The sequence below is a fragment of the Dermacentor silvarum genome, chromosome 1, assembly GCF_013339745.2.
Source record: "Dermacentor silvarum isolate Dsil-2018 chromosome 1, BIME_Dsil_1.4, whole genome shotgun sequence".
NCBI classification, from domain to species: Eukaryota; Metazoa; Arthropoda; class Arachnida; order Ixodida; family Ixodidae; genus Dermacentor; species Dermacentor silvarum.
The window spans coordinates 5,669,146-5,682,975 of record NC_051154.1 but is presented as its reverse complement, the minus strand read 5'-3'; the positions used below and the strand labels follow the sequence as shown (position 1 = coordinate 5,682,975).

Below are 13,830 nucleotides of genomic sequence, written 5' to 3'. Positions count from 1 at the left end.
AATCCGTGATGTCACATCCCGCCTAGGAGTTCCTGCCCCAGAGCGTTGTGACATTATAGATTTTGATGGGGACTGCTCGGACCTAGAGAACTGTTAATTGGTGAAATTGTACTACATTCCATACTAGGAGAGCAGAAGACGGTGCTTAGCACACTTAAAGGGACCCTGAAACGATTTTGACGATTGTGTACAAATGCGTGTACAAACGTTTGTCGATTGTGTACAGCGCTGGTGTGTGTCCCCCTTCTTGTCTTCTTGTCGTGTTTTTTCACGCTGTTTTCCCTTTCGTGTACAAACGTACTGGGTCGTTAGAGTAGGTCCTTCTGATCAATAATTGACGCATCTAAGCGCTCGACGTAAAGCGTGTAATTTATTGTAAGGTTTTAAAAATGTACATCGCTACCGATTGCAGCACGCCAAGTGGCTGAGTTTTGTGCCCAGATGACGTAATTTGCCCAGAATACGTCACTGGGCCAGCTATCTGATTGGCTGCCCAGGGCGCGTTATCGATAATTTTTGCAACATTATGGTGAAGAAATGTTCGTAATAGTTTAGATGTTAGTTAATTTGTTTCTATATAAAGAAAGCAACAGAAAGAGAATGCACAAGGACATGTATCACTACACATAAAGCACTTCCGGCTCACAGCAAGTGTCGTCTGCTTGTGTTATAACGTGCTCCTTGTTGACGAGAGCTGCGAGGTCAGTGTTGGTCTTGTTCTGTCTTTTCGCAAGCACCATGGTTCGCCCTTGCGTTGTGGGCTGAAAACGTAGCGATCGGCGACATGTCAAGCTGCGACATCGTGCCCCGCTGCAAGGTAGCAGACGAGCGGAGTGGCTGCAGCGCATCGGACTGACGGTATCCAAACGGCGCCAGCATCTACGCGTTTGCGGCCGTCACTTCACGTCGAAGCATTGCCACAATAGAATTTAGCTTGTCCGATATTCAGGTGAACGCAAGCGTAAGTGTACTGGCCGTTTTACCACGTTTTATGTGATGAACGGAGGGGCAAACGTGAACTGCTTGCACGGTGCAGCCACCTGGCGGCACAAAGCTCAAGCAAACACACAGCTAATATAGCAGTAACCAAGTTTTTTCTACTTTGCTGCTGGCTCAAATTTTTGGCAGCAGCGCAATCTTGATTACGTTGTCTTTTTATATGTTTCAAATGTTTTACACTTGGTTACAGGAATATTAGATCTGTATTTGGCTGTTTAAGCTCTGCGCCACCAGATGGCTGGGCCCTGCATGCCGATCAGGCCGCTCACGTACGTCTACGAAGCTCCTTCATCACAGCGGTATGGAGGGGCTTTAGTTTACGCCTCTGGATATCAGTCAAAACACCCAGCCCGCCTGTGGTTACTGGAATACCGGACACACTCGGCGCTGCGACAGAACGCTCGCAACGCACGCTGCTTGATCGCTCTCGCTGGGGATTGACGGCCGGGCGGCTAGCGGAGAGGTTGGTGAGCCTTCGCATGCTGGCTCCAAGACAACAGGAAATAGACGACAACGTACGTCACAATATGACGTAGAGCCAGCGCAGGCGGAGCTTATCCCCGATCACTCGGCGAGCGAGTTGAGGAGGAAATGCATGGCTAGGGAGGAGGGTAACTTGTAATCGTCCGTAGCTCTCTTGATATGAGATGCTTCACTTAAAATGTGACGTGAATGTTTTACTGTAGCTGCACCCTACGCGTCTACAAAATTTGTCCGAATTGTTTCAGGGACCCTTTAAGAACTTCTATCAGCCCACGACAGCTCAAATACAAAGAATATACTATGAAATCTGTGACGCCAGACTGTCATGTTTCACCGATCTCGCGGGCGTGCGGATGTTACAGGAGATGGAGTTGGGAGATGCAGGGCAGCACAGCAAACATATTTTAATTACACTCAACCCTTAACTCACTCAAAATAAAATGCAAGGAAGAAACACTAACTCTTATACAACCTAACAATAAATAACAATTAACAATAAATTGACGTGTCCTTAGTTCCGCCTGTGTTAGTCCTTGGGCGTTTCCTATGCGATAGTCTGGCAACCCTAGCCTCTGGCTGAGACGTTACTAGAAAGGACCATTCTTACTGTCTTTTGTTGCCGCACGTATCTTCCAAGTCCGAAGCGTGTCGGATCCTCATCATAGTTAGTGTTCTCGCCGACTCCGTAAATGTTGCCGCCTTGGTGTTGGCCAGTCAACTTGTCTGTCTCTGATGCTGGTGTCCCGAACGCCGTCGGTGACGTGGCAGCAAGGCCCCACAGGTTAGGCCTAACTCCGGGTTTGGCCGCTGCTCTCGCCTTGTTCCTTCTTCGAGTGCCGACGAGACGCCCCGGGGACTATCGTACGTGCTGGTACGTGATGGTCGTGCCTTCCTGGAGTGCCCGGGACTGCTGTGACAGGATGCAGCAGGTCCAAGGAGCCTCGCTCGAATGTCGCCGAGGTCGACGGCCACACCGTGGACTGCCAGCGTCCCGGACTTGACCGAACCTCCATGGCTTCCGTCGCCAGTGTGATGCTGACGCTACAACCTTCTTGGCCCAGAGCCACGTCGATAATGCCAGCTCAGCGCCGCTTCTCCCTCGATCACGGCTCGGGTCACGCTCCTCGAGGGCTTGTGCCGTTCGGACCGATACATGCTCATCATTCTCTTCTTTCTTTCCGTGCTGCATGCCTCTTACACATGACATGGGTCCCCTCTTCAGGAGTTCTTTTTCAAAAAACTTCCTTCTGTCGGTCTTCTTGGTGGCGAATTTGACTCTCCCACTGTGACTTGAGTGCTTTTCTTTGCATTGTCGTGGTCACAACACATCACCACCCTGTCATGCACATTTCACCACATGCACTGTTCGCAACGTTTGCAAGTTCATTGTTCCAACCACTTTACATTTGTACACTTGCTCCATCCATGTTATACTCTTTACTTATACTCATCATCATCATTATGTTATACTCATCGCCCTACTCATGAAGTCGACCCTCACATTCTGTCTCCCTTTAATGTATTTTATGTGGAAGCAGTATTCTTGCAAGGTGAGGCTCCATCTTATTATTCATCATTAGTCAGCTTAGCCTTATTCAAAAACTCTAGAGGCTGGTGGTCCGTTTGCACCCGAAATCGTTTGCCAAATAGATTGATGTGAAATTTCTTTACTGCCCACACAAGGGCAAGACATTCTTCCTCTATGGTCGAGTAATTCCGTTCTGCATTATTAACTCGCCTGCTAGCAAAAAATACTGGATGGAGTCTCTCGTCTTTCTCTTGCAGGAGTACTGCTCCTAATGCCTTGTCGGAGGCATCAGTGCGTAGCACAAACTCCTTCCGTATGTTTGGTGCTAACAGCACCGGCGGATGTGCTACGCTTTTCTTTAGCATTTAAAAGGCTCTTTGTTTATGTTCACCCCACTCCACTACGTTATTTGCCCCCTTTTTTGTCAACTCTATCAATGGTCCAGCTACTTCAGCGTACTGTGGGATAAATTCTCTGTGAAATCGTGTAAGTCCAAATGATTGTGCTTGTTTCTTTGTCTTGGGCCTGCACACTGCTTGGATCTTGTCTAGGGTATCCTCCTTGGGCTTGACTTGTCCCATTCCCAATTTGTGCCTAAAAAATTCCACGGCATTGTACCCTAGCTCACATTTGGTTGGCTTTATCATGAACCCCGTGTCCTTTAATCTCGTTAGTAGCTTTTCCATGGCCTGAAGATGTTCATCCCTTGTAACAGTGGCAATCAGTGTCATCAATATAATGTTAAACGTGTGGCACACTATGTAGGACCCGTCTCATCACTCTTGTGAACACTGCTGCCGCTATCTTTAGACCGAATGGTATATACATAAATTGAAATAGTCCCTTTGAGCACAAGAAAGCTGTCTTTTCTTTGGAAGCTTCTTCCATAGGTATCCGCCAGTATCGTTAGACAAATCCAGTTTCGAGAAATATCGCTTATTTGCCACCCTTGCTACTACAGTCGAGTCCCGCTATAACGAAATTCACGGGAGACGCGAAAAATTTCGTTTGGCAGAACTTTGTTGACGCGAAATTAATATGTAATACGTACGCTAAACGGCAAAGCTGCAAACGAAACCGAAACCATCGTCTGGGAAATGTTCGTGATGGTGTGGAGGCAAAGGTTGAGACGTACCGAAGGCGATCAATACAGTGTCAACTTCACGAGAGAATGCATTTCGCGCCGCTATTACGGCATTTTTCGTACATTTCGCCCAACGCCCAACTCAACGTGCATGCTCGGCCGATCGCGAAACACTCGTTTTGCGGCACATGCACCGTCGCTATGAAGCGGTTTGAATTATCACAATTTCACTGCATATTTATGCCAAAACCGGCAAGCTTGGCAAGTTTGCGCTTACCGGAAGTTTTATTTGCAGAAGTCGGTCAGCCTGGATTTTTTACGCTTCACGGCAAGAAAAGGCATTACGCGAGTCTCACAGTCCGTTAAAAGCTCCATCGCAATGTCATTGTCGTGGGCTCTAAAAACTTTTAAGATGAGGTCAAAAGGATCCATTACTTTCAAAGCAGTCGCCGGAGTCGGTGTGTCTAGCGGGTTGTCATTTTCCCCAGACGACGAGACGTTGGCATCATGTTGACAACAGCGGCTGTCAACAGCGGCCGTACCTTGAAAGCAATCTGCGACGTGCACCGAGTGCGCGCCCGTGCGGGCCTCATCTTCAAGGCGATCTGCGATTTGGGCAAAGTGCAACTAGTGCCGGTAGAGTCATGTGCGCTGTGCTTTCGACGTTTAGTTCGCGTTCAAGCGAGAGACGATACGGACGTGAATTCGCTCGCTGCTATTGCCGCGCCTTCTGACTCCAGCGTGTTGACACCGAGTTTCCGCGGTCATCGAGCGTGATGTGTTCATGTTTACCTGTGCGCGCGTGACACCGTGCTTGGTAGCTTAGTTAGTAAGCGAATGTTTACAAGTTTATACTGTCACGGGGATTCACAAGTACACGGGGAAGACAATATTTACAGGATGCTGCTACCAGAGAATGGCTGACAGCATCTCTCGAAGCATGCCCCGTCTTCTTCCTCTTCGCATAGCACAGTGGTCCTTTAATGGCAGGCTCCTACGCAATGCCTCGTAACATCACCCCCGGCGGACTGAGCGCCGTCACGGCGCCTTCCAAAATTAGTCAGCATTGCTGGTGTAGTAGGGTTTTAGCCGTGACACATGGACAACATCAGCAGCAGACGTAAAAGAAGATGTTTGAGCGGAGTGATGAGGTAGCCAACGTTGTTGAGCTTGCGGAGAACTTTGTAGGGTCCTGTGTTGCGAGGGAGGAGCTTCTCGCACAGGCCGTCGAGACGGCGTCCAGAGTAGGACCAGAGATTCAGAAGGGTACTCTACTTCGTGGTGCCGGCTATCATAACGCTCTTTTTGGGAGGCTTGCGACGCACGTAGCCTAGTGTGAGCAACCTGGCGAGCCATTCTGGCTTGAGACAGGACGTCCTGAGCATATGCGGTTGGTACGGATGGATCAGCAGGAAGGAGCGTCTCGAAGGGCAATGCAGAGTTGCGGCTGTACAGGAGAAAGAACGGCAAATAGCCGGCAGTGTCATGTCGGGATGAGTTGTAGGCAAAAGTAACGTAGGGTAGGGCGGCGTCCCAATCGGGGTGATCAGTAGAGACGTACATGGACAGCATATCCGTGAGAGTTCGGTTGAGCCGCTCGGTAAGACTGTTGGTCTGTGGATGGTAGGCTGTCGTAAGGCGATGTTCAGTAGAGCAGCTACGCAGAATTTCGTCAATGACCTTTGCAAGGAAACAGCGGCCACAATCCGTAAGAAGCTGACGCGGAGCCTCGTGTCGAAGAATAACGTCATTGAGCAGAAAGTCTGCAACGTCGGTAGCGCAGCTACTGTGCATGGCGCACGTGATGGCATATCTGGTGGCGTAGTCAGTTGCGATGGCAATCCATTTGTTGCCGGATACGGACGTAGGGAAAGGTCCGAGCAAGTCAAGGCCGATGCGGAAGAAGGGCTCTGGTGGAATGTCGACAGGTTGAAGCAGGCCAGCTTGAGGAAGAGCAGGACGTTTGCGGCGCTGACAGCGCTCACAGGCAGCAACGTATCGGCGCACAGAATGATACAAGCCAGGCCAAAAGAACCGCTGTCGCACGCGGTCGTAGGTGCGTGAAACGCCGAGGTGTCCGACAGTTGGAGCATCATGCAGCTGTTGAAGAATGGTGGTGCGCAGGTGTCGGGGGGGGGGGGGGGGGGAATAACTAGCAAGAATTCTGGCCCGTTACGTTGCATGTTGCGACGGTAAAGGACGTCGTCGCGTAGGACATACTGGCGTAGAGCAGGGTGGAAGGTGCAGAAGACAGTCGCTGAATGGTGAGCTTTAGGGCTGCATCCCGACGCTGTTCGGTGCCGATGTCGCGTAAATCAGAGATGGCCAGCACACAGGAATCATGCTCATGGTCAGCGAGGCTAGCAGGGTCCACCGGATGGTGCGAAAGACAATCGGCATCGTGATGTAGCCTGCCCGATTTATAAATTACCTCAAAGGTATATTCCTGTAGTCTCAGAGCCCAGCAACCAAGGCGACCAGTTGGGTCCTTGAGCGAGGACAACCAACAAAGAGCGTGGTGGTCAGTAAGAACCGAGAATGCGCGGCCGTACAAATACGGGCGAAATTTTGCGACAGCCCAAACCAATGCAAGGCACTCGCGCTCAGTGATCGAATAGTTCCGTTCAGATGTGGAGAGCAGGCAGCTGGCGTATGCAATAACACGTGTGTGGCCATGCTGGTGCTGAGCGAGGACGGCGCCGATTCCATGTCCACTAGCATCTGTGCGAACCTCAGTAGGCGCGGATGGGTCAAAGTGAGCCAATATAGGCGGTGAAGTGAGTAAGTTGGTCAGCGCCGAGAATGCGGTCGCTTGGTCGGGGCCCCTTGAGAAGGGCACGTCCTTCTTGAGAAGGTCGGTAAGGGGTCGGGCTATGATAGCAAAGTTGCGTATAAAACGGCGGAAGTAGGAGCATAGTCCAACAAAACTCCAAACTGCTTTAGTAGACAAGGGCACAGGGAAGTCCTTGACAGCGCTAATCTTGTCAGGGTCAGGTTGGACACCTGTAGCACTTACAAGATGACCAAGCACAGTGATTTGTTGTCGGCCGAAATTACACTTTTTGGGGTTTAGCTGGAGTCCTGCTCGACGAAAGACAGCTAGAATGGTCGCCAAACGAGTAAGGTGACTTTCAAACGTTGGAGAAAACACAATGACGTTGTCTAGGTAGCAGAGGCAGATAGACCATTTGTAGCCACGAAGGAGAGAGTCCATCATGCGTTCGAAGTTGCGGGGGCATTGCAGAGTCCAAAGGGCATAACTTTGAACTGATAGAGGCCGTCCGGTGTGATAAAGGCAGTTTTTTCTCGATCCAAGTCATCAACAGAAATCTGCCAGTAGCCCGAGCGCAGGTCTATGGATGAGAAGTACTTCACACCGTGAAGACAGTGCAGGGCGTCATCGATCCGTGGCAGCGGATATACGTCTTTGCGCGTTATTTTGTTTAAGGCACAATAGTTGACGCAAAATCTCCAGCTGCCATCCTTCTTTTTGACCAATACGACAGGTGACGCCCACGGACTTGAGGAAGCCTCTATGACGCCTTTGGATAGCATCTTGTCGACTTCTCGTTGTATGACCTGGTGTTCGGAATGGGACACACGATAGGGGCACCGTCTGATAGGAATAGCATCTCCGGTATGTATTCGATGACTTACGAGAGACGTTTGACCGAGAGGGCGGTCATCGAAGTCTAAGATATCTCTATAGGTCGTTAGGAGGTGGTGAAGTTCCGCGGCTTGACAAGTCGGAAGATCAGGGGCAATCATCGTGGTAATTTCATCGGAGAGTGGACTTGCCGGACCACTTGCGAGAAAGGACGAACAAGTGTCGGCGTCTAGTGCCGCGACGTGGCATTCATCAAGCGCAGACACGTTGGCCACTGAGATGCCTTGCGGGAGAGCTTGGGTCGAGTTGCTGAAGTGGAGAAGCGGGAGCTGGACGTGGTTGTCAACAACAGTCACAAGGGTGTGCGGCACAGCAATATTTCTGGTCAACAGTACTTCAACTAGCGGAGACACTAGTCGCCGTCTGGAACTGGTGATGCCGTCGTCAAGGCAACACACGTGGCGGCTTGAGGTGACAACCGAACATAATCGACAGAGCATAAGCGGTGTGATGGTAAATCTGGAACATCTGCCAGTTGAGGAAGCTCAAGTTGAAGGACGCCGGTTGTACAGTCAATGAGAGCGGCATGGGCGGACAAGAAATCGAGTCCGAGAATGACGTCGTTGGGGCATTGCTCGAGAACAGTAAATAAAACAGATGTATGGTGACCGGCGATGGTGATGCGAGCCGTGCACATTCCGATGATCCGATGACTGCGGGACTTCTTCCATCAGCGACGCGAATAATACCAGTAGCGTCGGGGGTAAGTACTTTCTTGAGGCGGTGACGAAGGTGATTACTCATCACGGATATTTGGCCCCAGTATCGACTAATGCGGGAACAGTTAAGCCGTCAACGGCAATGTCGATCAAGTTCGTCGCGTCAGCGATACGAGGAGAGGATTTGAGGAGGGAGTTGAAGATGCAGCGTCACCTCTAAGAGCTGCATCCCTTAGTTTCCCTGTTCAAGGTTGAGCGGCGATGTCGGACGTCGTCGTAGAGGCGAAGGAGACGACGGCCGACGCGCTGGCGGCGAACGGCACTGGTGACCTCGGGGCGACGGGGAACGGTTGTTCGGCGTAGGGGTGATGTCGACGTTGTACGGCTCAAAAGGCTGGAAGCGGCGGTAGCTATCAGTGTTGTATGGTTGGTATGGCTGAGCGGGCTGAAAACGGCGGTAGTTGTCGGTGCGGCTAGCAGTGTCTTCCCGGGTTAACGGCGACACCCAACGGCTGTTGCAATGGCGCGCGACGTGACCGATACGGCGGCAGTGGAAGCAAATCGGGCGGTCATCTGCCGTCCGCCATTCAGCCGGATTACGAGAGTGCGGATAAAACCGTTGTTCCTGGGGCGGTGATCTCGGGCGAGGCGGCGACCTAGGGCGAAAGTCCGTTGTCCGAGACTGAGCAACGGTGTAGACGGCAAAACCCAAGTTGCCGAGTTCCTCCCGCACAATGGACTGGACCAGGGAAACGGCTGGCCGTTGCCGTGGCCGTTGTTGGGGAGAGCAGGAGCAATTGCTTCGATTTCCTGACGGACAATTCGTGTAATTTCCGATGGCGGCGATGACTGCAGACAAGAGGCCTGTCCGTCTTCGCATGATGACGTCGGGGCGGTGTTTGGTAGCCGAGCGAATGACCTCGCAATACGCCGACTTTTTGCCTGCTCAAAACGCCGACATTCTTCAATAATTGCGTCGACGGTCGCACAATTTCGGCACAGTAATAGGTTGAACGCATCGTCTGCGATTCCCTTTAGTACATGACCGACCTTGTCCGACTCCGTCATGTCCATGTCCACTTTACGGCAAAGAGCCAAGACGTCCTGAATGTAGGATATGTATGATTCAGTGGACGTCTGAGCGCGGATGGATAGCTCTTGCGTTGCAGCCGCCTTTCGACCCATGGGCTTCCCAAACAAGGCACTAAGTTTTGTTTTGAAAGTGTCCCAACTTCCAATCTCTGCCTCATGGTTATCGAACCACACCTTTGCCGTTCCTTTGAGGTAAAACAGCACGTTCGCCAGCATCATCCTCGAGTCCCAACGATTGACCTCACTGATGCGTTCATAATTGGCAATACAATCTTCGACGTCAACTTCATCCGTACCGCAGAACGTTCCTGGGTCTTTAGGTTCGTTGGATCGTTGATGTTGTGATCGGCGCTGGTGCAGGCGTCGCACTGGTCGGCGCAGGCGGCGTGGTCGTGGTCTCGTCTGTCATCATGATCACCCCGACTCGACGACCACTGCGGAGCTCCGTTGTACAGCGCTTCGTCTGGTGCCCCGCACCTCCACCAAATTGTCACGGGGATTCACAAGTACACGGGGAAGACAATATTTACAGGATGCTGCTACCAGAGAATGGCTGACAGCATCTCTCGAGGCATGTTCCGTCTTCTTCCTCTTCGTGTAGCACAGCGGTCCTTTAATGGCAGGCTCATACGCAATGCCTCGTAACAATACGGCCGATAAAATTACTATCCTTAGTGCGTATAGCTGTCTACTAATCTGCTATCGCAATCGATGCTTCGCCTTTCGGGCAAAACTGCGAAATTTTTTCCTTCCGCTTTCTGCCTCGGCGATCATATTTGCCTTCTCCTCGAGAGAGAGAAATTTATGCTTCTTCGTTGGCGTAACCATTTCAACCGGACGCACACCACAGAAAACGGCAGCGATTGTGGTGATCTTGTGCAGTCTCGCGCAGGCGCGTTATGACCACGCGTGGCTATGCATTGCAGTGGCGTAAATTGGTACAGTCGAATCCACTTATAACGATACCGGTTTTAACAATATATCGGTTATAACAATGAGAAGCTACTGCACCATCAACTTTTGCATGTTTTCTATGGTGAAATAACCCGCTTACTACAATGCCCCCACGCTGCATTATCGGTTATAACGATGAAGTCTGGCGACCGGGTGTCCGTGCCGAAAGGGAATGGAATCCGAACTCCTTGAAAAGAAAAAAGAAAAAAAAGGAATTTGAGCCGTTTCACGCCGTCGCGCGCTGTTTTCCATCCTTCTCCGCATCGCCAGCCTCACGCCCCTCTGTCCCGTTCCCCTTCCACCCCTCTAGCACGCTGTACACCCCTCCGAACAAGAATGGGCTGCGCCGTTAGCTCTGCGCTGCGCCACCCTCCGAAACACGAATAGACCGCGCCAAATGCGCTGATAGCGCTGGGCTGGTGGAGCGCCGAAAATGTGTGACGGCAATGAGCTAAAATGGCCAAAACGGCATTAGCGTCCGCCGAAACGCAGCGACGGCGTTCGCATCGCCATAGTCATCAGTGAAAATCGTACTGGAATGAAAGCAATGACGGAACGCTTCGTGTTTATTTGTGCCTTTAAAGCCTTTATTCTTGCGTTTACTGCTGCGCATAGCACCGCGTTGGCCGCGTGCCTTCATGACTGCGTAGTCACCATCCATGATCGCGTCGATAGCGCTCGCGATTTCGTCCGCAGTAGTTGCGGCAAACACTATAGTTTCGTTTTGACTCGGTACGCGCGTCGTCCGCGTGCCTTCATAACCGAGTTGTCGCCATCCATAATCGCGTCAATAGCGACCGCGGTTTTGGCCACAGTTGCAGCAAACGGTAGTTTTGTTTTTACTCATTGCGTGCGTCCGGCGCGCGCACCTTCAGAAGCGCAAGGTCGCCGTCCATGATTACATCGACAGTGGCCGCGGTTGTGGCAAACAGTAGTTTCGTTTTTACTCAATGCAAAGCTGTCGAGGATGAAGAGCACGGTCTACATCGTGATGGGTGGCGACCTGGCGAAAAAAATAATCGGGATGTGGGCGCAGTAGTGAAAAGCGTGCCTCAGATGAAGACGCGCGCTGCGGCCGCGCTGTGACAAGTCGCGAGCCCTTCGCCACTGCGAGCGCTAATCAGTCACGAGATGACGAGAATTGCAGCTTCCGCACTGCGTTTGTGCAAAATAGAAATAGGATTCTGCTGATTCATTCAGTAAATAAAAGCGTGTTGACGTAGAAAGCATTTGTTTATTGTTTTCTTGATACCCTCGATAATTCGACATTCGGTTAATTCGGCCATTTTTTTGGGCCCGTGAAATCTGAACGAGGTTTTACTATAGCAGTGCCATTTCTGAACGCTGACTGCCACGACTTGTTACGCACGATCAGAGCGCGCAGGAAGCAGAGTTAAATAGTTAAACGAGTCAACACAATCAGCAGCTGGATGGACGAAGGTGGTGGAGAAGGGCACTCGCATCCTCACCACTGTAGTTTTCTCACAACACCATTCCCCCATTTTTTTTTTTTTCATACAACCCAGTGATAACAATTATCGGTTATAACAATGCAATTTTCATGGCACTTGAATATTGTTATGAGTGGGTTCGACTGTACTTTGAATTTGACTACTCGGCAGTTCCAATTTCCATTCAGTCCCAGTTTCGTTCTCAAAAAGTTCGTTGAAGTGGAAATACCGAATAAAACGCCTTCATTATGAAGACTTTTTTTGTATTACTTTCTATGGGCATCTGACGGAGAATCGGAAAATCTTCATTGTGGAGGAAATTTTGTTGTAGTGGCGTTCCTTGTAGGGGGGATTCCACTGTACCACGTCTATCCTGGGGATTGGTTCCATGTTTGTTTTCAGTATGTTGTTCCGATGCCTGAAGTCAACGCATACTCTATTAAAACTGTCGGCTTTCTTAACCACCACTACGGGTGCGTTATAAGGAGAATTAGCCCTTTCTATGATTCCTTGCCTCAACATCTCGTCTATCTCAGTTTCAATCACTTCTTGCATTGCAAGGGGTAGTGGATATTGCTTTAGATGCACTGGTTCCTCTGTTGAACACTGTAGCTCGCACCGCACTACTTCTGTCCACCCAGGAAGATCTGAAAACACTTCCTCGAACTTGTCAATCAACCCTCTCAACTCCTTTACTTGTGTTGCCGCTAGGGATAGGTTCAACCTAACACTCTGAACCCCCATGGTCTTATCGATATAAGTGTGCACCTCCCCGTGGTCCTTCTCTTTGGCAATCACCCTGCAAACCCTAGTCCTCCCCTCGTTCTTCCCCTTTTCTATCTCCTTTTTCCCATCATACTTTTTCAATATGTTGATGTGGAACACCTTCTTATGGTCCTGAACTGAGATCCATAGTCCAACTCATTTTTTCTTTTGGATGACCGTAAAAGGTCCCTTCCATTACATAAGCATCTTATTATTCTCTCTGGCCAGCAGTACCAACACCTTGTTTCCTGGTTCTAACTTTCGGTGCGTTGCTTTGCGGTCATAATATTTCTTCTGTATCTTTTTCACTTGTGTCAACTTCTCGTGGGCCAATTTGCAGGTTGCCTCCAATCGGTTTCTGAGTTCTAGTACATACGTGTATGTGGTTTTTTCCTCGTTGCCCAATTCCTCTCTGGACCACAGTTCTTAAAGAATGATTATTGGTCCTCTAACTGCTCTCCCGTATAACATCTCAAATGGTATTTCTGAGTTCTAGTACATACGTGTATGTGGTTTTTTCCTCATTGCCCAATTCCTCTCTGGACCCCAGTTCTTAAAGAATGATTATTGGTCCTCTGACTGCTCTCCCGTATAACATCTCAAATGGGGTTTCTGAGTTCTAGTACATACGTGTGTGTGGTTTTTTCCTCATTGCCCAATTCCTCTCTATACCACAGTTCTTAAAGAATGATTATTGATCCTCTTACTGCTCTCCCGTATAACATCTCAAATGGGGTTTCTGAGTTCTAGTACATACGTGTATGTGGTTTTTTCTCATTGCCCAACCACCATGAAGCCCTGCGGGAGCTCATCCGGTCAGTGATCAGGGAAGAGCTCAGCAAGTTGCAGACACCTCAGACTCCAACTGCACTATCTATCGTCAACGTTGTCCGGGACGAACTGCCTGAGTTCGTCCCGGACAACGTTGACAATAGATAGTGCAGTTGGAGTCTGAGGTGTCTGCAACTTGTTGAGCTCTTCCCTGATCACTGACCGGATGAGCTCCCGCAGGGCTTCATGGTGGTTCGGCTCGCCTCCAGAGAAGACATGGGCAGGTTTACAGCTTGCCTCACGGTTGTATTGCCGAGCCCGCTGTTCCAGTGTCTTTTTGATGGTCGTTGCTTCAGATCTGAACTCGGCAACCGTGT

The 13,830-nt window shown here is 50.3% G+C and overlaps 1 protein-coding gene across 3 annotated transcripts in view; it reads left to right on the top strand.

The window, feature by feature from the left end:
* Nucleotides 1-13,830, top strand: part of LOC119456255 (mitogen-activated protein kinase kinase kinase 12-like) — a 237,110-nt gene that overhangs the window by 73,902 nt on the left and 149,378 nt on the right. The gene's annotated exons all lie outside the window — the stretch shown is intronic.